Consider the following 25,535-nt stretch of genomic DNA (forward strand, 5'->3'; position numbering starts at 1 on the left):
CATTTAGTGCCTCCTTTGGGTCAGAGTCTTGCCACCTCCACTGGTATGGCATAGCCTTTCCAATCCTAGCAGCCTCCTCGGTCCCTCCTGCACTCAGAGGACACCTTGGTTATGCCCTTTAGAGTCTAACTTTCCAAAACCAAGGTTTGCACCTTGACATCATGGAAGCTACCAAGACTTAAGACAAGGATCCAGGAATAAGAAACAAATTGCAAAAAGGAAAACACTCCTTTTCATTATTTTAAAAATTATTCTACATCAGAAAAGTATCAATTAATCTATCAAGAGCTCCCTTTTTATACATACTTGCTTTTTAACTATTTGTGGAATGAGGGAATTCTACCCTTTACCTGTGAAGGTTTTGAATCAGGGAAAGATGGAGAGTTACGGTCTTACATGAGGCATGATATTATGAAATGTTCCTTTTGATAAACTTACGAGAGGAAATTTTTGACACTATATTAAGCAAGATATAGAAAGACACAAGTCAATGGTATCTGAAAGAATGAGATGTGAATTCTACTCCACAGTAATTGTGAGTGTTGTTTGGCAAGTCATATACTTTCTTCCTAAGTCCATTTCTTTATCTGAAAAATGATATTATAAAAATACACACCTTATAATGTTACTGAGATGAAATGCACTAATGTATAGAAATCAGTTAGTACATGTTCAAGCACATAGTATCATTTCCACAAAGAATCTCTGTAATATGCTTGGTTATTTATTTTCTAAAGTATACAACTCAGATATAACTTTGGGTACACATATGAAAACTTGCACAGAGAAAGAGAGGAGAGAAGGAGAGAGAGAGGAAGAGAGAGAGAGCGAGATAGAGGGGAGAGAGAGAGAGAGAGAGAGAGAGAGAGAGAGAGAGAGAGAGAGAGAGAGAGAAAGAGAGAAAGAGAGAGAGAAGGAAGTTGGCAGGGACATTTGCTTTTGGAAACTCTCTAATCTCAAGGGTTGCAATACCTTAACCAGGCAAAATTCTAGGTAACTATTTTAGGCACATAAAGGATATAAATATATGAGGCTAATTTGAGAGAGAAGCAAACTAGGACTAGATGTGACTTTTATCTCTGGTTTCAGCCTCCCAACAAGTAAGAGATTTCTTCCCATTGGAGGCTGTCAGGCAAGTGTCCATATTCTATCGCTGAGTTGATCACATATGCATTTACAAAGTCCTTCTATATGGAAAAAAAACTAAACCAAGGAAAATATTTTCACATGCCCCTAAGAATATGACTTTGGGGTATTCCAAAAATGAGTTCTATTTCCGTCTGTACTATTGGGGAGTCTCTGTTTGCATCAATGCCCTATAATGTCATTTGACCTCTATGACTTATAAAAGATAAACATATGGGCATGAAATTCAGTTTACCAAGTTGAGGTTTAGAGTGGCCTCAAAATGACCAAAAAAATGCTTATGTGGATTCCCTTTTACTTTGCTTAATTTCATCAAATCAAGAAAAAAAAATTTGTGAAGTTGGAGACTAACAGAATCAATTTGTTAAAGATGGCTACAGCCTGAAAAGTATCTATGAGACTGGCTTGGGCACATCCTTCTGAAAACCAATCAAATTGAACATCTCCTCCTTACAATAGAAAAAAGAAAGAAGAAGAGGAAGAAAATAGTCAAAGTGACCCTAAAACAGCTCAGAGGTGATGAAACCTCAGGCCCACATCTCAAGTGAGAGGAAGACTCAGATCTCTTGAGTTACAGTAAGCAACTATATTATCGGAGCTCTCCTAACCAAAGATAACTTCCCCTCATTCCCACTGCCTCTCATTCTGCCCTCTTTGTTATTTTTTTCTCATTTAATCAATTCACGTTATTCCAGTAAGGATGCAAAATCGAAAGTGCTAGGCTGGCATCTGATCTACCCATAAGACATATAGTGCTGTAAGGGCCCCCTGCCACAGGCACCATTCCCCCAGGAGCTTCAGTCCTGGCCCATACAGGCTAAAGCTATTAATGAGAAAGAGTTTAAGTCTCCCTGACTCATTCAGCCCTTGTTCTCTCTCCTGAGACTGCCAGCAAGAAAAGCAATTAGGGCCAATTGTGGTGGTGGTTGGCTGCCTTTTAAAATAGAAACCATCTCAAAATCCTTCTAAGAGGTTGCCTTACTTTCAGCTTCCTTACAGAGTGCAGAGACATTTGGTGACAATGCTGAGAATTACCCAGATTACCCAAGGAAGCCTGTAATGGTCCAATTACCAACACTTGTTTGCTGTCTTTTTGTGAACTTTCTCTGAAGTCAGGAAAGGATATGCTACAGTAGGGCTGGTGGTAGTAGGGAGACTGGAGGGGGAAGGAGAGAAAAAGAAACTATTCTGAGAATGAAATTGTTTTTACCAATTACTCAAGACTCTAACCAATCAGGTGACTGAGGCTCTGATGTATTTTATTAACCTTTACCATTTTGGGAAATGGGTTTTTCATAGGTTCTGAAATCTGCCACCAAGCATGTGCTAATTATATACTTGTTATATTGACTTGAGGAAAAGTTGGTGTGTTGTTGTTTTTTTTTAATTGTTTTTTGTTTTTTTAAGATCTTACTTTTTTTTTTTTTCTTCCTGAGTTAGATAATACCAAGCTTTCTAGGAAACTTTAAAGAAAACTTGAAAATGAATGTGCTTATTTGTCACCTACTTTAATTCTTTGAATAGTATGATATCTTTCTTTGCATTTAGAAGAATGAGAACCCAATTCAGAATAAACCAGAAAGGGAGACAGCCCTTGCCAAACTGTTACAGTTTGTTGTTAAAATTTCCATCCTTCAGGGAAAGAAAAATAAAGCAAAATTTATTTTCCCTTTGAACACATTTTCCCTTGCCAATTCATAAACAGGATTATGTAGATATCTACTAAATGCTTAATTTCCATAATAAAGTAGAAAGGGAAGCTTCTCCTTTTCTTCTTTTCTTACATAGAGCTATTAATATGCTGATGTTTGGAGGCTCTGATCTTCTTACCTCTAGCTGTCTGATAATTAATCAAGAGCTATCATTCATGGACACAGGAGATGAGTATACAACTTCACTCAGATTTCTTCCCAATCCTTATTCTTATCCATTAATTTCTAAAAGAACCACCTTGGAAGGATATTTCATTTTTTCTTCTGCCACACCTGTTTGTTTACATTCAAACTTTATCTTTTTTAATTTTTCCTAAATTTCTTCTTTTCTTACAGTTAGTATATTTTAGATTACAGTATTAACATATAGGCAGACAATCATGGGTATATTTCTGGAGCCCTGGAAATTGTGCAATTATGTGCATAAACCATTTTGCTCATCTCTTCCTTTTAAGAGCATCTGCGTTTCTCCATGACTGCTCATTTATGCAGTTTATAATTTTCATTTTGGAGCAATCTGTACCCTAGACCATTCTACACTGGGCAATGGCAGCTGCATCTACTCAGATCAGATTACATTGGACAAATTTTGTGTTCTGACTACAAGTATCTTGGAATGAAAGTGTAGATGTGTGTTGTCTATGTGAGTGTGAGAGTGTGCCTGGATTAGTGAAGATACTCAAATGTTAATCAGGATATCAGTGTATACAGGGTAGGTAGGGCCAAGGTAGTTTTATAGTTGTGAGTAAGCTAAACAAAAAGTTTATTATTATATTCTTATATATTAATTATTGTACTATGACTGTAAACCTATTTTGGCCCCACCCTTATGTCTCTAATTGTTTCTAGCTGGCCCTTGGTTGCTTATGAGCTCTTTGCTGGCTCAGGATCCTGCTGGCTGCTAGGGCACTGCTCTTTAGAGCAGGAGCAGGGATGCTGGTGGGCCTGGATTTCTTTGCATTTGCATGCATTTGTCATTCAGATAGGAGACCCCTCTGCCAAAGCTTCAACCTCCATGTTTCAAAAAAAATAAGGTTTTGCAAATTTTAGTAGGTTGAACAATGACCACACAAAGATATCAAGTCTAATCCCCGGAATTTGTATATCTTATTTGATTTGGAAAAGGGGGTCTTTGCAGATGTAATTAAGGTAAGGATCTCAAAATGAGAGGATTACTGTGGATTATTCCATGGACCCTAAATGCTGTTACAAATCCCAATAGTTATTTACAAGTGTTATAAGAGAGAAGAACAGAGCTGGAGCAGACACAGGGGAGACGGTGACGTGAAGATTGGCAGAGATTGCAATGATTCTGGAATAGGCCCAGGAACACTATGGCAGCCACCAGAAGCTGGAAGGGACAAGGATGGATGTCTTTCCTAGAGTCCCTTGAGAGGGTGGCCCTGCTGGCTTTGAATTTCTAGCCTGCCAAACTGTGAGAGAATAATTTTCTGTTGTTTGAAGCTACCAAGTCTGTGGCAATTTTTACAGTAGTCTCAGGAAACTAATATGTAGGCGGGGAAAAACAAACACAGGATATCATATTTCAGAAATATTATGCCCCATAGACTTATTATATTATCAAAATTCTTTAGCATTGTCATCAGCACCACTCGTGGGCATGATTGCCCTTCTCCTTCTCCAGCAGCTGCACTGTTCAATGCTGCAGCCACCAGCCACATGTAGCTATTGAATAATTGAAATGCAGCTACTGGGACTGAGGAATTGAATTTTTAATTTTCTTCCATTTTAATTAACTTACATTTTTAAAACTTGTAGTAGATTCCGTTATTGGAAAACTTTTAAGTATGCTTTATTGGAAAACTTTTAAGTATGTTTGGCATGCTTTAAGCATGTGAATGTATTTTTTCAACTCTTAAATTTTATGAAATGTAAATATACATAAAATATTTCCAAGAACATTTAGTATCCAACTTGATACATTCTCTAAGTGTAAAATATATGTCACATTTCAAAGACTCATTATGAAAAATGCAAAATATTTTACCGAGTTTTATATTGTTACATGTTGTAATGGCACTATTTTGGATATGTTATGTTAAATGAAATTAATTCTGTTTCTTTACTTTTAAAAAATAGGGCTAGAAAATTAAAAATTATATACACAAATCACATTATATTACTTTGTATAGTGCTGTCCTACAGTCTGGCATCTGAGTGACCCAGCCTAATAGACCTGGGAATGAATGTGGTTTCCTGTAACTTATGGACCAAAATATTTACTCAACTTGGCATTATCTTGGAAAGAACCATTTCCACACCTCCATTTTCATAGATGATTAATTTATTTGTCTTCATTAATGAAAACAACCATGTTTGGAACTAGAACTTAAAAATAAGCATTAAATACTGCCATCACCTACTTTATCTCATGTGAAAGAAAAATAACTCAATATTACAATAAATTGTTCTTGATGGTTGTTATTTGAGAATATTTACAGGGCTTGGAAAGTAGATGCTGTCAAGAAGGGCCTTAATATAGGGGGTCCAGAAAGGTTTGACTTTTGGTGGTGAACACAGGTTCAATATATAGATCTTTCAACATAGAAACTTATACCTGAAACCTATATGTTTATACTGACAAGTGTCACCCTAATAAATTTAATAACATATATATAGAATTTATTTATTTTTATACAAGTTATTGGATGACACTGGTTAATAAAATTATTTAGGTCCCGGGTGTACAGTTCTATTATACATCATCTGTATATTGTATTTTAGCTCAGTAGTCCCTGAATAATATTGCTATTGTCAACTACATTAGAAGGAACTATCTCCATACACATATGTTAAAAGTAATTATATATTTAAATAAAGAATATATGTTCTTTAACAGAAAAAAAAGAAACAATTGAGTTTCCAGAGCTTTGGCAAAGGCATTCTAGTCCCATTTCTCATATCTCCTGATAGTTCTATGTCCAACAACAATATTTTTATCCTTGCTTTGCTTTACTTGCCTCATGGATCTATTTTAAATAATTAAAAAAGGAACATTGTTAGGTACTAGTATAAAATAATTTTAATGAAATTGATTGAAAATATTATTTCATTTGAGAAATGCTATAACATTTCTAAATTTTCTACTGTTACACTAAGTGCAGTCTATATTTTAAAGAATTACTAGTTTTAGGCAGTTACCATAGTGAAAAATTACTCAATAAAACCAGAAAGATTTTCCTCTATTAGTCTCTACTGGACTGATTGTGGAGCTGAAAATTATAAGCAATAAACAACACTTGAGAGTAGAAAATCTCTTGCACTTGCTATTTGAGAGTGGTTTGATTTTGTTTTGCTTTTTACTCTACTTGATTCTTTAATTAATGCATGCCCTCTTATGGGTTTCTCCCACATTTCCTCCATGCCTGACCCAACTCCTGCTGGCTATAGAGGAGATCTTAACAGAGAGCTGACAAGTACTGGCATATCACTTGCATCACAAACACTACCAGAGCTCTGAAGGGCTTAGTGGTCTTCTCCTTTCACAGATGAGGAGTAGTTTAGAGTCAGAGCCAGGACTAACGCAAAAGGTCTTCTGACATCAAATCTATTTTTTTTTCTGCTAAATCATAATTTTCCACAACAAATGATCTGAAAATATCCAGAATGTTATGCTTTTACATGATAGCCTAATGTCCAAAGGAATCTGATCAAGACTTGAAGGCCAGTTCTGGTGAAAATGAGAAATTGATGGGTGGCTGCTCATATCCCATTACAGCTGTGGATGGCTGCTGAATTCCTGGTGAGTTCTTAGCTTTCTCACCATCCTATCAATACTTTACCCAGAATGTTTGCTGCAGTAACAGGGCTATGTTTGTAAGACAGGCACCCTTGGCACAAGTAGTTCTTCCAATTGCAGTAGCTGTGTTCAGTGGCATTTATTCAGTTCCATGTAAAGTTTCTAAGAGGAAACCTAAGTTCTTATTCATATATGCATGTGTTCTAAAGAGATCGATATGTATGTTCCAGGTTTTTAAAATTAAACTTATTATTTGATATAACATTCCAACTTTCAAAGTTGAAAACTAGCCACATGTAATAGCAACATGTAAAGTGCAATTTGAAGAAAAATTAATGCCTCAGTTCACACTGGCATACTTTTAAAGTACTATATATTTCCTATCTAGGTTTGTTTCTCAGTGGTCATGCTCATAAACTTCAAAGCTATAGATTTCCCTTCTTTAAATGTTATTTTCTTTTGCACTTTACATATCCTAGATTATATTTGAGGTCCTGTCTATTGTAATGACTAGATCATTGGTCCGCACTCAGAGATCTTACCACAGTGGGCACAGTAACTGGAGTGGGGTAGTGTGTGTGTGGTCCTGCTGACTCACAGCCAGAGGCACATGTGATAGTTCCAAATGCTGGTGTGCAACACATTCTATCTACATCTTTGGGCTATTCTCCTCTCTAGCCTTATATATTCCTAGTGTGGAAAACTAGTATAATTCCCACACTACTTTGTGGAGCTATGAACATAATATGGGATAGCATATTCATGTACATTGTAAAGTAAGTGAACTGTGCCCTGGCAGGTGTTTCTCAGTTGGTTGGAGTATCCTCCCATACACCAAAAGATGTTGGGTTCCATTCCTTGTTAGGGCACATACTCAGTTTGTGGGTTCAATAGCTTTCAATAGCTGGTCAGGGTATTATCAGAGGCAACTGATTGATATTTCTCATCTTTCTCTCTCTCTCTCTCTCTCTCTCTCTCTCTCTCTCTCTCTCTCTCTCTCTCTCTTTCTCCTCTCTCTCTCTCTCTCATCAATTAATAAATGAATTAACTGTGAAACACATATCATTGGTTTAGGGGCTCTATTTTCATAGGGTATTGAAAGCAAAGGGAGAAGCCCTGGCCAGTGTGGCTTAATTGGTTGGAGCAATGCACCAGAGAGTCATCAGTTCAATTCCCAGTTAGGGCACATACTTAGGTTACAGGTTCTATCCTCAGTTGGGGACTGTATGGGAGACAAATGATCAATGTTTCTCTCTCACATGATGTCTCTTTCCCCCTTCCTCCCAATTTATATTCATTGGAAAAGGAGAGTCATGTAGATTCAAATGGAGGGCTGCCTATGAGAGATGATTCCTGGAAGCTACTTTTCGGTCTTTTCAATATCTTGGAGTTTCTTAAAAGTCCCTTTTTATTTATTGATTTTAGAGAGAGAGGAGAAAAGAGAGGGAGAGAGAGAAACCTTGATGTTGGGAGATGCTCTAACTCTAACCAAATGAGCTACTTAACCAGGGTCAGAAGTCCTTTGTTTTTCTATGTAAGGTTACGGTAAGGAGTAGGGAAAACAGGGAGAAATCATTCTTTTATTTGGAGAGTAAATACACTATGTTAAACATTTACAAGGCATTTATATTTGCCTTTTTAAGTCCCAACACGTTAGTGGTTTTCACATACATTTTTGTATTTTACTGCTTTTATCATTAACCATTTGTTTTTAGCTGCTGCCTCTGTTCTTTAAAAAATATCCATTTAATCTCTATTATAGTCAGTTCTCTGTTCAGTTATTATGCCACAGGACTTCTGAAATCCATCCTAAGTGGATGTGTAAACATGATATGTGATGGATGTAGTTTTGTCTGATATTTTCTTTGTATACAAAGTTTTCCTCGAAGCAATAACTAAAGCTTTTGCCCTTTTCAAACTCTCCAATCCTCAGGAGGTTATTTTCAGTGAACTGGTGAGAGGAAGAGTTCAAATAGGATTGGTTTAATAGAGCTGTGATGTGAAAAATCTCACAACATGCTGTTTGCCTGAAATGGCCAATCATGGGAGCATTAAAATCAGAGTGGGGAAGAAAGCCCAGGCATTCCACAGAAGCACCAGAATTAAAGAATGACAGCAGCTGGCCATTCCTGTGTGGAAAAAGAAAAGTATGATAAGGTGAGAAATAGCCAAGGAAATATTTGAAAGAGTCATTATCTATGAGCTACAAAAAGCTTCAGTCATAAATTTTGTGCAAGATTATGTCTCCTCTATTCTTCCCCCACTGACTGATGAAATTAGAAGAAAACCTTCATATTTATTTTACTCATCTACTTCCTCTTTGGGATCTTTTCTCTTTTATGTACTTGCATCTTATTCTTATAATCAAAATGCTACTCTCTTAGCATTTTAATGGTGTACTTGGGTTTCTTCTTCTGGGCTATTTATTAACAGCTCTGGGAGTATTATTCATCTAGGCACTCTTTAAAGCTGCTGTCTGGGCATGACAAATCTAGCCCGAGGGCAGGGGCTTTCTAAGAGATTACTGCCTAAGAAGTATGGGAATGACAGCAGCAAGCATATGGAATTTCTGAAAAGTAAAATACAATGTGGAATAACCAGATCAAGGGTTAGCAATGAGTTCTGCTAGAATTGTGGAAGTGGGCAGTCCTGAATCTTTGGGTGGTTGCCTCTGTCCTTAGGTTACTTAACCCAGGAAGGCAAAAAGGTTAAGAAATTTTGGTTTCTTTTCTTTTTTTTTTTTTTTAATATATTTTATTGATTTTTTACAGAGAGAAAGAGAGAGGGATAGAGAGTTAGAAACATCGATAAGAGAGAGTTATCAATCAGCTGCCTCTTGCACACCCCTTACTGGGGATGTGCCCGCAACCACAGTACATGCCCTTGCCCGGAATCGAACCCGAGACCTTTCAGTCCGCAGGCCAACACTCTATCCACTGAGCCAAACCGGTCCCGGCAGAAATTTTGGTTTCAGTGGTATGCCATAATTCACAAAATGTGCAGGAAGTAATTTTATAAATCAGAATTCCAGTTAAAGCAATATTTTTTATTATTACAAATTTGTACGCATGAGTATGTACGTACAAATCTAGGAAATGTCTCTAAGCATAAAGAAGAAAATAAATAGGTCCGATTCTATCTCTTAGAGAGAACTACCATTCTTCTGTTGTCTAGTTTTCTAATCTATGTATAGATAAGTATACATATATATATATATATATATATATATATATATATATTTTTTTTTTTTTTTTTTTTTTTTTTTTAAACAAGGTGTCATTATATGCACTTTGATTTATAACCTGCTTTGTCTGGAATATATTGAGAAACAAAGAAAAGAACTGGAGGAAATGTATACACATATCTTTTAGGAGTTTATCTGCAACTGAAGTTGGGAACCAGGTTGAAGGGAGAAGGAACAACTGAAGAATTTGTGTTACTGAGATGGTGAGAGTGAGCAAGATCTACAGAAACTATGGAGTTGGGCTTTAATGGAATAAAGGCCATCTCCTGTGTAGTAACAGAAGAGAAAAAAAAAAGAGGGTATAAATGTAGGTGTTTTAAAAACAGGTAAAGTGACAAAATGATGAAGAAAGTCAGTGTTGGTTATTTGTCCTTGTCTTTTCTATTGATGTTCAAGGGAAATGCTCTCATTAATTGAAAAGGTAGGCAGGGATATAGGGGTCTTGAGAAAATAAGAGAATGTGTGAACGTTGTCTTGGTAAATAAAATAATGAATTGACTAATACAATATGGTGGGGTTGAGTTGCAATTTGAAGTTCATATTCATACAGTTAAAATGAAACCAGTTTGCTTGGGGGTGTGGTTACTGCAGACATAGTTAGCTGTTTAGTCACAAGTACAGCAAAGGTTAATGATACAATTCTTTTAGAATTGGAGTTTTGCCAGGTGGCAGTAACAGAGGAAACCAAGAGCATTTGCAAGAAAAAGTTAATAATAACAGAAAAACAAGAAAGTGGAGGCAAAGGAGCCTAAGTGGCATATTTTGGAAATCAAAGAATTTTGGCAGCAGGAAGTACCAGAGCAAATTGGGGGAGGGGGGTTTAAATAGTAGTCAAATATCAGAATTTTTAAAATTGAGTTTCTAGTGGACACGAGATCCTTCATGTGCCTTTGACCATGCACTTGAATTGATGAGAGGTTGGTGAGGAAGATGAAGGTAGTGGAGGAAAGGAGAGGCAAACTGAATGATTCATTAATATGAACTTTAAATTCATTGTGAAAACGGCAGTCTTTGTGGTGAGCAGAGATAAGTGGTGCATTTTTTGATGAAATTCAGAGATAAGGAGATGAGGAGATAACTGCAGGAAGTTGGATAAGATTTATTAAGATGGTGTGCATTTTAAAAATGTAGTGGTTTTTGTAAGAAGATGGGTGACCATAGTCTGGAAGCCACAGGGGAAGCAAGAGGGACATTAACTTGACTATGGTTAATAGTGTATATAAGATGGAACACTATCACTCTCTGCAAAGTCATAGAAGAAATGTTATTCTCAGAGGAGAATTATATTTCAGTTGAGATAGGGAGGTAAAGGGGATGTTCTGAGAAATTAGCAGTGGGGAGAAGCTGGGGGAAGTGATGAGGTAGAGATTGGGTCTGAGTAGGAGATGAGCAGAAAAATATGGAAATGAATCTAGGTTGAAACCATTGGCTAGATAGATCTAGTTACTGGTGAGGACTGAGGCAAGGAAGGGCGAAGGTCAGGGGTGGGCTGTCTGGATAGGTCTGAGATGAGTACTCTTCACAGGACTGTGGCTCTCTGAGGCTTAATTATCATGGAATTTGGTAGGCCTTCGAGTCCTTCAAGAAGGGAGAGGGCTGAGCTGATGCAGCTTCACTTCATCTATTTTATACGTGAATTTCCTCTTAAGCTTTTGTGTGAAGTATGTGTCATATGGCTTTTAAAAATTTAAACTGCTTTTACAGGCCATCCTTTATCAAGCCTCAGTTAGACAAATCCCTGGGTAATCAGGAAAGGGATTCATGAACTTTTTCCCCCCCATCTCCTCTTTCACACTGAAAAGGTAGATTTGATCTTATTTGGGCCTCGGGTTGAGAATGGGGACAGAGAAAGCAATAAGAATCAGGAGACAGGGAGTCAAGATGAGGAGGCAGAGCTCTGATTCTGATTTTGTTTTTCTCATCAGACAAGGTGTGGAATTCCTTGTCAGGAAAATAACATCGAAAAGTGTGGACAATCCTATCCATTAGGGAAGATTTAGACACATCAACTTCCATTCTAGGCTCAAAGAGAGCTAAGAGTTGGGACAGACATGTAGACATGTCTTAATGGTATTTCAAAAGTACTCTGAAATATGCCTTCATCCTCTCTCTCTCCACCATGTACAGCAGATGACAGAAGCTTCTATTAGCTAACATTTCATTCTGTGGACAAAGTTTAGGCAGTAAGACAGTCCATTTCATTCTTCCCCAGACTAGTTATTTTCCATTATAGCAATTGTGCTGTCAGTGATATTAGATCTCTTAGCCACCCCCAACCTCCTTCTTATTGTTCTTTTTTTCAAATCCAAAGTAACAACATCTGGATAATTAGAATGATTAGCGTTCTTTTATAGCCAGAATTCTTGCACATTTGTGTTGGCTGAGATAATGGAATTTCCCCTCACATAATCTTCTATCTTTAGTAATGCTCAGAATTATAATTTTCATATTGTGAGAACTCAGCTCTTCCTCTTGGGGCAAAAACCCAAGCTATATTGGAGCATAGATGAGAAATGATTTCCTAATCCAACACCTGTCATAGACATTTCCCTTTCAGAAGCTTTCTATAAGTTAATTAGTATCACTCTCTTTTCTTGATTATACCATTTAACCTATCATTTTATATATAATGTTGAGGGTCTTTCCTTATCCTTTTATTAGACTGACTTTCTCCTTCTTATCATTTAGTACTTTATCAGAAAAGACTCCCATGGCTATGTCCCATATTTCCCCCCCAGGTCTTATCAGTAATAAATTTTGTTAGATATCTATTTCTGTTTGTCTGGGAGGAAGGAGCACATACTTTGTTCATTTCATAAAATCCTCACCTGAGGATATTTATCTGAGGGAGGGAGGGAGGGAGAGAGAAAAGGAGGGAGGGAGGGAGGGAGAGAGAGAGAGAGAGAGAGAGAGAGAGAGAGAGAGAGAGAGAGAGAAGAGAGAGAGAGAAAGAGAAATATCATTAGGCTGCCTCCCACATTGGCCCTGACAAGGGATTGAAATGCAATATAGATATGTGCCCTGACCCTGACTGGGAATCAAACCTGCAACCTTTTGGTGTACAGGACAATGCCTAGCCAATTGAGCCACTTGTTCATTTTTATATCCACAGTAGCTAGCACAGTTCCTGTCTCAAATACATGCTCCATAAATATGTATTGATTAAATAAATACCACCTTTTGAAATTTTGAAAATTTTGAAAATAAGAATTAATCTTGAAACTGCCCATGAAATTACTTCAATCTGTGTTCTCTCATATTCAATAGGTTGCTTTATTTTCTAACTCTATGCTGATTTCAGTGCCATAAATTCAGGATTTATTGATTGGACAGTAGTTCATTGACAGTGGGTATACAGCATTGGGAAGTAAGTCCTGGGAAGGAAACCAGAGACATAGTTCTTTGGGGGGATTAAGGACACCCCTGTGTTTATCAGAAACTGCTTCAGATTTCCATTTCTTGTTCCTTACCTTTATCTTCTTTCTTCCTACATTGAGTCTGAAAAAACTAGATTTTACTCTTAAGAAAGTATTTCTATTATTTTTCTCTTTTAAGGCAATGTCTATGAATATTCCAAGCAGATTGGTTTTCATCAAGGAAACATACAGTTAGTCAGGTGTTAGACCCATTTCCTACCTTTCATAGACTTTCCATTGAATTTCAAGTCAGGATCCACTACTGATGCTTAGGAAATGAAATCAGATACCGCTGTGACAAAGGGCAAATCAAAACATGTGTTTGCCATGGGTGCAAGACAGGAGTTTCGAGAACAAAACAGGACTATGAGTGACAGATTGTAAGTCATGTGGCAATCCAGGTTTTAAAAAAATAAAAAGGCTGAAATCAAATCCAGAGAATCAGCATAAAATCAGAATTCCATGCAAATACCCTTGTTGGGATATGATTTTCAGGTAAGGTAAGCGGGTCACTATTTTATTGTTGTTGTTGTTGTTAAAGCTAAACAGATCTCGCCATCAAAATGAATGAAAGCCTTTACCCTGCCTTCCTCTGTAGGCTGAAGTCCATAGTTATGAGTGAGTCAGGTGGTGTTTGAAAAAAAAAATGGTGCTTACCATTCCCTGGCACTTGTTATCTTTTCTCTCATAGAATCCATCCTGAGAAGAATATATATGAAGTAAAACACCATTTGATGTTTAGGTCCAGAACAAATTCTGGTGATTTCAAAATATCACTGACTATTTTAAATGTATAATGGTATTTCAGATTTTATATCTTCTTGTGGAGCTATGTTACTCTCCTTTTAACATTTACTGAGGCTCTACTATCCACTGAGCACTGAGATAGCTACTGGCTTGCTCCAGTTTATATGAATGAAGGGTTATGTTCTAGTAGAATGACATCAGGTATGTAATCAGACATTTAATAACGTATATAAAAAGAACATGGAGGAAAAGTACTAAAACCCAATTTAAAGCTCCGGAACAGGCTGCTTGAACACAGACTCACCCTTTAAGGATGAATGTGCCTTTGCCTTGTGAGGAAGAAGGGGAAGTTATCCCAGGAAGAGAGAACATTACAGACAGGGTGGGGAGGTGAATGTGTGTGTGTGGTGGTGGAGCTCAGAGTAATTATAATCTTCTTCAAAGACCATAAGGAAGGAAATAGTGAGTTAATCAAGGCTTTGATTATGAAAGGTCTTTTATGCTATATTAATGAACTTAGAAGTTATTTATTAATGAATATAGCATAAAATTTATTATATATAAATTATATATAATATAGCATAATATAGTTCATTAATATAGCATAAAAGGTCTTTTATGCTATATTAATGAACTTAGGAGACAGTGATTTATGCATAAAGGATGTTATGTCAAATCTTCATTCAGAGACTCTGAACAGTCGATATTTTAAGAAAACAAGAAGATACAGAACATTAGTTTAATGCAATAATTTTGGTCTGAGCTATATGGACATGAAGTAGAGGTTTTTAAAGGTGGGAAAGGAGAAGGATTTGTGCAACCAGTAATGCAATTGTTCTGTTATTACTGCTTATGAGATGTATTACAAGAGATAAAAAAAAAAAGTGGTGTTGAAAAAATATTTAGATAAGTTGAATGATAGGTACATACTGGGTTCTTAAAACAACTAAGGTATTTAGGGATTACCCATTGAGATAGAGATGAGAATCAGGCCAAGAACGTGTTATAACCTGACAGGTGGGCTTGTATCTACGTGCAGGGCAGTGGATGAGAATGGAGTAGAGACTATTTTTTTCCTCTTTACAGGAACTGAACCATAGAAAGCTTCACTTCACTTCACTTCACTTCTGTGTAAGAGCTGCTACACAACAACCTCTAATATTTCAGTGGTATCAGTTTACACCTATTCTAATATGATTAACACTTTTAACTTAGATATATAGAATACTAGAAGAAAAGGAGTTTACTTTTTTCTTAGTACTTAAAGATGTCATTCAAATGCTATCTTTCATCATTTTTGCTTAACCTCCATCTGTCATTCACATAATTGTTCATTTGAATCCAATGTGACTTTTTCCCCCTGACTTCTTTAATCTTTTCTCTTTGTCTTCTGTTTTTAGTAGGTTTACTATATTTCACCAAGTCCTCCTCCTTCCCCCCGCCCCCCCTCCCGCCCGCCCCATTTATCTTGGAGTTTGCATAGCATCTTGAATCAGTGGTTTGATGTCTTTGATCTGATTTGAAATATTATTTGCTCTTGATCTCTTCAGATATTACTTTTGTTTCCATTGCCTCTAGATTATACATATATTAGAGTTCTAGTCTATTGGTTATTAAACCATATATCAAGTTCATAATTTCCATTATTGTAAGTTTTACTTTAGAATTTATACTTCATTGTTTCTTTAAAAAATTAGTCCTAAATTTAATTCCCCATTTTGTCATCTATTTTTTGAAAATGTTAGTCATATTTATTTAAAATTCATGCTCCAGTATTTGTTTTTCATCTCTGGTCTCTCTTCATTGTCTATTTTTTTTTTTCATCTTCCTCTTAATCTTTTCTTCCCATTTTCTGAGAAAACTAGTGATTTTTTTTATTGAGTACCAGACATTGTGAATGGCAAATTTTGGAGGCTCTAACAAATATTTTTCTTCAATGAATATTTAATTTTCCTTTGGAAGATAGTTACATTAGCTTCTTAACCTTTAAAAATTATTTACTTATTGGTGAGATTTTTTTTAAATTTTTTATTTGTGAGATTTTTTTTCTTAATCACCCAGCCCTGAAATTGCAATAACACAGATATACTCTGTATTAGTTTATGAATGTCTATATGTCTGCTTTTACACAAAATGGATAAACAAAATTTTACTTTTTTAAAAAATTTAATACATGATTAAGAAAGATAAAATTTTATGTTAAGAATGAAAATTTAAAAAGCTGTTAACATTTAAAATTTGTGCATTTATTGTATTAAATTATAAATACAAATTAGCAGTTTATGTAAATATATACTATGAATAACAGTTTATATAAATATAATAACCAAATTTAAAAATTATTTGAGATTAACATTACTGCATTAATATTGAAAACATTAAATTCATTTTAAGTTATTTTTCATAAATTTAATTTAAATTTTTGCACAATATGAGAAACTGTCTGCCAAGTATCCATTTAGATATTTTTGATATTTGTTCTTTTAAGCCCTTCACATTATTAATTATGTTTAAATAACTTTTATATAATGAAATAACAAAATATAAACACTTTTATTTACATTTCAAAGCGTATGTCACATTCAAAAGCACTGAAGATAGACCAGCTGGTGTGGTGCAGTGGTTGAGCATTGACCTGTGAACTAGAAGGTCATGGTTTGATTCCTAGTCAGGGCACATGCCCCTGGCTCGATTCCCATTAGGGGGTGTGCAGGAGGCAGCCAATCAATAATTCTCTCAGCACCGATGTTTCTATCTCTCTCTTCCTCTCTAAAATTAATTTAAAAAAATATTTTTAAATGCACTGAGGATAAAACATAAACAATCTCTATAGGATACTCATGTTTTAGACACATGTAAACCACCTCTTAAAATGACACTAATATTGAACAGCCAATCAAGAGAATGTCCTTTACTTACAACCATCTATTTACTATAGTTTATAGCACTGATATTGCATACATGTTATGTATTTTCTGTGAGCTCACTATCAGTGTTCCTTATGTAATACCAAAGAAAACCCAAAAGTCAGAAAATAAATATTAAAGGGCAATATTTTGTTGAGTAGGGATGAGTTTTAGAGGAAAAGGAACTAACATCTAATATATTTTCCCACCCAAGGACCAACCTTTATTCCCCCTTGTGAGAATGCATAGATTAGGGAGTGACCTTCTGGATCCAATAATGCATTGAGATGACTTGAGGCTAATTTTCAGTCTGTGAGAGCCTATCTTTGGGGATGTTTGCCCTCATTCCTAAGCTGTACATTTCCAGATTTTCCAACAAAAAGCCTGCGGCTGACTCTGAACTCTAATTTTTGTCTTTATGTTATTTTGAGACTATTGAAGGTTCTGTTTAGCTTTGTATCCTCCTATTAGATGTGGCTCCCTCTTTTTTTCTTCTTCCCTACATCTGTTTTGTTAGAATAATTTAGGAATCTTCAAACACCTCAAGGGAAGAAATGGCATATAAAGAAAGGTTCACTTCTCTGCAGTTTTTCCCCCTTCATTCTCAGCCCCCTAATGTCCTGACTATTTTTTAGTCCTGAACTTCATTTTCTATCTCCTACATCTCATTAGCCTGTCAAAAGTTTTGAGCTCCTACTTTTATGTTTTCACTCTTCATCCTGCACAGCTTACAAATTGGCAAATGTCTTGAGGGGAAAAGCAGTGGAGAAAGTTTTATTTTCCTCTCACATTCTTGGATTATTAAAATATGGCTGCTTTGGTTGCTCTTTGATTCATTCATATAGTTTTTGTATCTTATCCACCCTTTATTGTGGTCCGCAGTGGGAGAGTTAGTGTGTTATGAGTTATTCATCATAGCTGGAAGCAGAAGTCTCAATCCGATGATGTAGATTAGTTGGAGTTTAACTTCTTCAGAGGATACTTAGAAAAACTCAGTGCTGGATAGATAGATGCATAACAACAGTTGAATTTTAAGGTAACTATTATAATTGATAAAGTTAATTTTTCTCTTAAAATGACCCTCATATATTTTTTTCATGTGCTTATTCATATACTTCATTTTAATAGGAATCAATGGGGAAGTGGAATTAATGTTAAAAAGTTTGCTTTCTACATATCTTTAAACTGCATTATGAAATGAAATTGTTTTTTGTCTGGTCAGAGTTATTGCTCTATTTTCATAACCAACCCTGGAGGCTGAAGTTTTCTTGAATTACTTGGAGTGGAACACACAGAGATAGTGTGTTTATATCTGATATCTTTTTTCTAATAATTTGGGATTGGCTGCACACTAAGCCCTTTCCAATTCCACCATTTATTAGTTGCTTTTTTCTTTTCTTTTATGCCCCTGGTCTAATTCTCTGTCAGCAGTCATAAATGGAAGGTTCATTTTGTTTTAGTTTTACCCCATCTCTATCCATAGCTGAAATACAGCATTGAACTGTTCCTAAAGTCATTCCCAGATGCTATTATAAAACTGTTTCATCTCTTCACTTCCTAATAGTGTCTTTTTTTTCTCTTTTAAAGGAGGTGATAGAATGCTTTTTTTGGTCAGTCATAAAGGTTTAATGCTGTTGCCTTCTCTTTGAGGCCTAGTTATAGCACCTACCTCCACAAATATAATGTGATCTTGTGTGTTGTTATGAAAGACACTGGAAATAGCTTCTTCTGTTTCTTTTATTTGCAATTTCCCATGAAATAAGTCAAGTCTGACTTATTTTCTTAGTGCTTTGGTAGTTTTAAATCAATTAATGACTTTGTGTAAACCTAATTAAAATATTTTCCTTATTGAATTTATAGGGGTGACATCAATTGATAAAATGATATAGTTTTCAGGTCTACAACTTTATAATGCATCATCTATAAATTGTATTCTGTGTTCACTGCCCCAAGTCAAGTCTCCTTCCATCACTGAGTTGATAGGGTTTTCTCCAGGTTCTATAAAATTATTTCAGGTTTTTATGTATCCATTTAGCATTATAAGTTAATCAATTCCTCTGTTTTAATAGTTTCTGGTCTAGTGAAATGAGCACAATAACAAAAGTGTTGCTTGCCCTTGGAATAAGGAAGACCAAAGACTTAACTGTTTGACTAACTGGACAAGACTACCAAAAGAAAGCATGCCATGTTTCTACATTGATTATCTTTTTTTTAAAGTATCTATTAATTAATTTAAATTACTTAATTTTATATATTGTAACATTTGTGTAAATTTCATAATTATTTAGAGTATATTTACTTACACACATGCATAATTTTCACAGATGCATAAATATATAATGTATGCACTTTTTACATTGATTGTCTTCTTATAAAAGAAACAGATTAAGAAGAAAAGTACAAATTCGAGGATAGGACGTTATTTTGACAAATACAAATGTGCAAATGCCATTTTAAAGACTGATTTATCTTTTAATTCATGGAAAAAATGAACTTGTTTCTACACCTTTTGTAGTATTGGATGCCTTGTAGTATTGGATCCCTATGGGAAAATAAGTGTGACATATTAGGTGTTAGATTTCACCCAAAATTCACATGTTGAAGCCCTGATCTCCATGCAATAGTAGGATCAGAATCCATATAAGAAAAACAAAACAAACAAAAACACAACACAAAAAACAACAACATGATACAGAGTATCTCTCTCTTGGCCACATGAGGAAACAGCAAGAACATGGCCTTTTGCAAAGTAGGAAGTGGGCTCCCACCATGTCTACTAGCTCCTTGATCCTGCACTTCCCAGCCTCCATTAACTGTGAGGAGTAAATGCTGATTAAGTCATTTACCAGCATTCTATGGTATTTGTTGTTATAGTCTGAAATGACCTAGCCAGTGAGCAGCAACAAAGTACATCCTCACAAAATGAGAAAGATCAAATAAGGCAAAGAAGATGCTGGCTCAAGGAGGGTGTTGTTAAAGGATCCTTTTGAGGTGCCTGAAGGTAAAATGGACTGGCCTACAGAATGGGATCACCCCTCTTGTAGAATATTCATTCCACTAAGTCACAGTCTCATTAAAATGGTTATTTGTTTGTTTGTTGCTTTAGGAGCTTATATGTATGTGCAGAGGAGACAATGGTAAAAATTGTGTCTAATTTGTTGTTGTCCTCAGAGATTTTACAGCTCTTATCATTAGTACTCCCTTTTCTGTGTCTATTCCACTACCCACTGGGATGGTGAAACAGAAAGGTTGAGTTTGAATCTCAAAATATTATTTTAGTATAGAAAAAGGCACACCAGTTTTACAGAATTCGATGACAATGTGAGAGAAAAGTGAAAGGAAATTGCCTATTCATGCTATTTTCTACTTCAATTCTAATTAACGGGTGACCTAAATTTCTATACATGCAAAAAATGTAGAGTCTAGAAAAATACATATGCTTAGAGCCATTCATATTAGTAGAGTGCACAAAACTTTGTTTTCTAGGAATAACAATAATTATAATTCTTATTTGAAAGAAAACTTTATAACATGGTATAATTGTGCTTCCATTTATTTAGATTGTAAGTGTGCTTCACTGCTAGGTTAGCAGAAAGTGCCACAAACTTACCTTCTACTCAATTTTATTCAGTAGGTTATGAAAGTAGACTCTAATATTTGGCCATAGAATTTATCCTAGATTTTTAAAATCTAGTGAAAAATATGAATTGTGCTATTTGCTTTTTAATATATAGCTCTCTGATATTGGCTGAAATTTTAAGTACAACATGGCTGATAATTGTCTATTTTCATTCAAGGCAGACTATTTTTGAAAGACATTTGTGCTTTTAATAACATTTTCTATTACCATATTTAAAACAAAAGCTTCTTAATTTTTTTCTCTCTAATTATAGTGTCAAATACAAGTCCTCTATGCAGAATTTTCCCTTCCCCCCAAACTCCTCTTTAGTTCCACTTCATTTAAATAACAGAAGCAATGCCTTCTCATGTACCCCTGTGGTAAATTTGAAGGAATTCTATATAAAATTTTAACATTGAAAACACCACTCTGATCTTCCAGTTCTAGTGGCTTCCAATTTAGTAATTCACTGAGAAGCCATTCCTGGGATCTATGAAGAATGGCTGTGTGCATATGTGGAAGACCACATGTCAAAGTTTAAGGAGAGGGGATGTAGTGAGAAGAGGTGATGTTATCTTAAAATGATAAATGCGTCTTACATAATGTCTGTCATTGATTTAGATGACAACTTTATTTATTTCCTTTGATTTAAGCATAAAGCTCAAATCCCTGTTGAGCCTTCATGATTCTTTCAGGGGTTATAATCCCAAGCTTGAAAGCTAGAGGATTGTTGTGGGAGTAAATTTTCCATTTCTCTACAAAATGTTATATGTATGACAGGTGTAATTAAAATGCTGAGGCCTTTCTAATCATGTAGAATTAATGGAGAAAACACATCACAGAAATAATCCACATGATGCATTTCCAGTCTAAGGAGGCTGATTAAATAGAAAGTGGTATTATTTATTTATGCTAAGATATAGAGAAGTCTGAACAAAGGATACAATCCAGTGTGAAATGCAGGCGAAATCTGAACAGAGTCCATCAATCTAAGAGAAGGGCTCCTAGGAAAAGAAGCAAGCAGAGTACTCCATGCTTCATAGGACAGTTGCTGCCTATGCTTCCCATGGGTCTGTCTAGTTTTCCTTCAGACTTTCCCCTAGTGCCTCCTCCACCACATTTCTTTTCCTTTCTGCAGTCTATAGCATTCTATAAGTTTTGCATTTACTTTTTTCACTAGAGGCCTGGTGCACAACATTTGTGCACTAGGGTGGGGGACGGGTCCTTCAGCGTAGCCTGTGCCCTCTTGTAGTCCAGGACTCTTTGGGGGATGTCCACCTGCTGGCTTAGGCCTGTTCCCCAGGTGGACATCCCCCAGGGGTTCTTAGCTCTGATTTAGAGGCAGGAGAGGATCCTGCCACTGCCTCTGCGCTCACCAGCCAGCCATGAGCCCGGCTTCTGGCTGAGCAGCGCTCCCTCTGTGGACTGCACTGACCACCAGCAAGTAGCTCCTGCATTGAGCGTTTGCCCCCTGTTGGTCAGTGCAAGTCGCTTGATTTTCAGTCAATTTGCATATTAGCCTTTTTATTATACAGGATTACTTCTATCAGCTCATTTTTGGTTCCCTCTTTCTTTACATTTCTCTGCCATGACCCTTCCATTTGATTCCATTTGTTTCCGTTTCTCATCCACTGAACTAATACTCCTCTATGATTCTGTAATGTGGCTAAGTGCTGGGATTGCAGCACAAATCCACCAGAAAGTAAATTCCCAGCAACTCCTTTTTTTAGTAATCATACAAAATGCAGGACCCAACTGAAGGAAATATGTTGGTGTTTAATCCAGTGTCTTTCTTCCAGGTTACTATCCTCTGCTAGTGTGGCTTCTTCACCTCCCCCTGAAATGTCCTCTTTTCCTGAAGTATGGCTAAGAAAGAATAAGACTGAGCTCTCTGCACATCCAAGTTAAATGATTTTAAAGTAGAAGCATTATATTTATCCATGGCTTTTATAGGATCACTAAAACTGCACTCATTTTCAAAATGGCTGTTTAAATATTGTCTTGGAAATGCCAGATCTTTCCTAAGGACACAATGGTGAGAGTTTCCAAAGCAGACCAAGATGGCAATACATTTTCAGTCATGCTACTTTAAAAAAGTAAATCATGCTTTATGGATGTAAATTTAGCCTTTCCAGAGACATGTGTCTGAAGACACTGGTGATTAAAGATGACACTGAAGCCTGGCACCACAGGGCCTGATTAATGGCGGTGACATCATGACTTTAAAATATGCTATCAATGCCAGGGCCTATGTCAAATGCAAATATGACACATGGACTTTCAAATCATTTGCATAGATGCAGAAAAAATAAAATAACATGTGACCTTTCCCCTTAGATTAATCACTGCTTTGTACAGGCAGCATCTGAAGACAGTGGACTCCACCTCTTGGGCTTTTGGGGGGATCTTAGGTTGATCTTGCCGTGTCAGAGAGGCTTGTCTCTCACACCCGTAGGTGCTTCTAGGATACAAATTATTTATAGAATTCCCAACCTTAGGTGTTCTTCCAGAAAGTTCATATCCTAGGAATCTGAGTGCTTATTCTGAGGAAAGTGAAGTCAGACTTAAGTAGGTGTTCTCTTGATCATAATCTTTCCTCACCCTCACTTGCCCAAATAGGAAAAGGGAATCAGGAGAAAAATCATTAATTCCACATATAACTAAGAGCAAAACGCCCAGCCTCTTTATACTAAGATTTGAGGTGTGAATTCTTAACACTGTCTACCCCTCTGCATGAGAAATCCTCCCCAGGGAACCTAGGGTTCCAGCTCAAGTGTTCCCTTCCCCTCAGCTACATAAAGCATATGGTGCATGTACAGAATGTGCATGAACACAGCAGCCACGATCCTGCAAATGTTACCTCACTCTGTAATGGAATGCAAGCTCCACCTGCCAGGACAGACTCCACCCCATATAAAATACTTTCTAAGGAATTGTAGCAGACAGCAGTGCTGGCAGTAGCTAATGGGTGCCTGAGAACATTTAAGTTCCCAGTCTGACCTATTGGAGAACAAATAATATTTTTTAAAAATTAATTGTGGGGGGAGGGGAGGTGTCCTCTCAAGTTGAGGAATATACATTAATCATTCAGGGAAGATGGAAGTGGTTGGAGAATGGAGCTATAGAAAAGCTTAGAAGCCAGGAAAGCGAAGGAGTGCCTTACACATAACTACACACAGCCCAGGGTAAAGAGCCCTTTGTTGTTGTTGTTGTTGATGATGTTGTTGTTGTTAAATCACTACTCAGCACCTGATGATTTAGTTACATCATCAATAAACCTCACAATTTGGTCATCCCCAATTTTTAAGGCAAATTTGGGATCCTGAGAAACTAAATTACCAAAGGATTCAGAGCTAAGAAATGGTAGAGCTGGAATTCATCTCCAGATTTGTCTTTTCCCACTGTGCTTTATTGTTATAATTTTCATTGCATGCCTTTTCCCCTGAATTGATGTTAAATTGAAATAATATTATTTTAAAAATCTGAATTTCTAAGTTATCTCAGATGTTCATCCTGTTTCCAAAGCCTGGGACTAGGCCAAGGATATATTATTTCTGCACCACGATTTCTAAGATCTTATTTATCTCTAACATTCTGGATTTCTATGACCATTGCTCTCAGTGAATACTTTATCCTGACCTTCCTCTCACCTCACTGCCCTTGTCTTTTGCTCCTGCTCAGTCTTTAACTGGCTCCCATTACTTAGTTGTACTCTTCATTTTGACTATAGCATACACATTATTTTAAGAAAAAAATAATTGGCTTCTAACTGCAGGTGTAGTAATTGGCATTCACTAGAGCCTTTAGCCAGTTGGGAGAGCAGGAAGTTTATAAGCTGAGAAGCCTGACCTCTGATTTCAGAAAAGAACAAAAGGCCTGGCAAAGAGACAGTTTCTATGCAAAAGTGCATGTTGTAGGGACAGAAAAAGAGGACACAGTTAGAGGGAATATACAGAGACTATAATGTAAGGGATTGAATTTTGCCTCAAAGGATTTAGTGTTGCAAGTCAAATCCTCTTCCTTTAACTTCTTATATATTAGCAGGACCTCAAAGATATTCACAAACACAAAATGCTAAAATTAAAAAGGACCGTAGAGAGTTTAATACACCTATGTAATTTTTATGAAGAAATTGATGCCTAGCAAAACTGGTGAAAACAAGAAAAAGAAAAAAAAATAGAATCTTAATCATAAGCATATATATATATATATATATATATATATATATATATTGATATATATATATATATATTGAGATATATATATTTCTGCTATTTTATTCACAAGTGAAATATTATAAATGAAGTCATATAAACTTAGCAGTAAATTCTCATAGCAATTTCACTAAAATTTTATGTGTATAGCTCTTTGACAAAAATAGATGAGAAATCAATTTTAGAATTATAATAAGACTATTGTCTAAAGATACTGTTACCTGTTTATAAATATCATTTGGGATGTTTTGTTCTAGAAGGTGTTTTGTCATTTTAGACATTCGTTTCTGGGATGTCTTACAGAAGCAAAATAAACATTTTGTCTAGGATGAAAAAGTGCAATTTGAGAACTCCCTTTAAATATCTTCTACCTGACTAATGTTTCGTCTCCTCACTTTCTAATGTAGAAAAAAATGATGATATAAAGATATAGCCTTGATCTGGGAGGAAGATTGGCCAGCAAGTACAAGAGCCACTTCTCGAGGAGAGTGAGGTGGAAGATAGTTCTTAAAAGTAATTCAGGGACAATGACCAATTTGAAAGCAGATTTTAGAGAATAAAGACAACCATGGAGCACCAGTGAAGGTGCTTCAGATGTTTGACTAGATGGTAGGAGGAGTGGAGAACTAAACCTCGGAGTCATTCTGACCCCTCTATATCTCCTCTGCCCTGCTTGCAAACTTAATTAGCAAAGGGACTTAGATTTACCTTTCAATTATATTCTGGATCTGCCTGTTTCTCACTACCTTTGCCACTGACCTCCTGGTCTAA

The sequence above is a fragment of the Pipistrellus hanaki genome, assembly GCF_964339955.1.
Source record: "Pipistrellus hanaki genome assembly, chromosome: 2".
Lineage (NCBI taxonomy): Eukaryota > Metazoa > Chordata > Mammalia > Chiroptera > Vespertilionidae > Pipistrellus > Pipistrellus hanaki.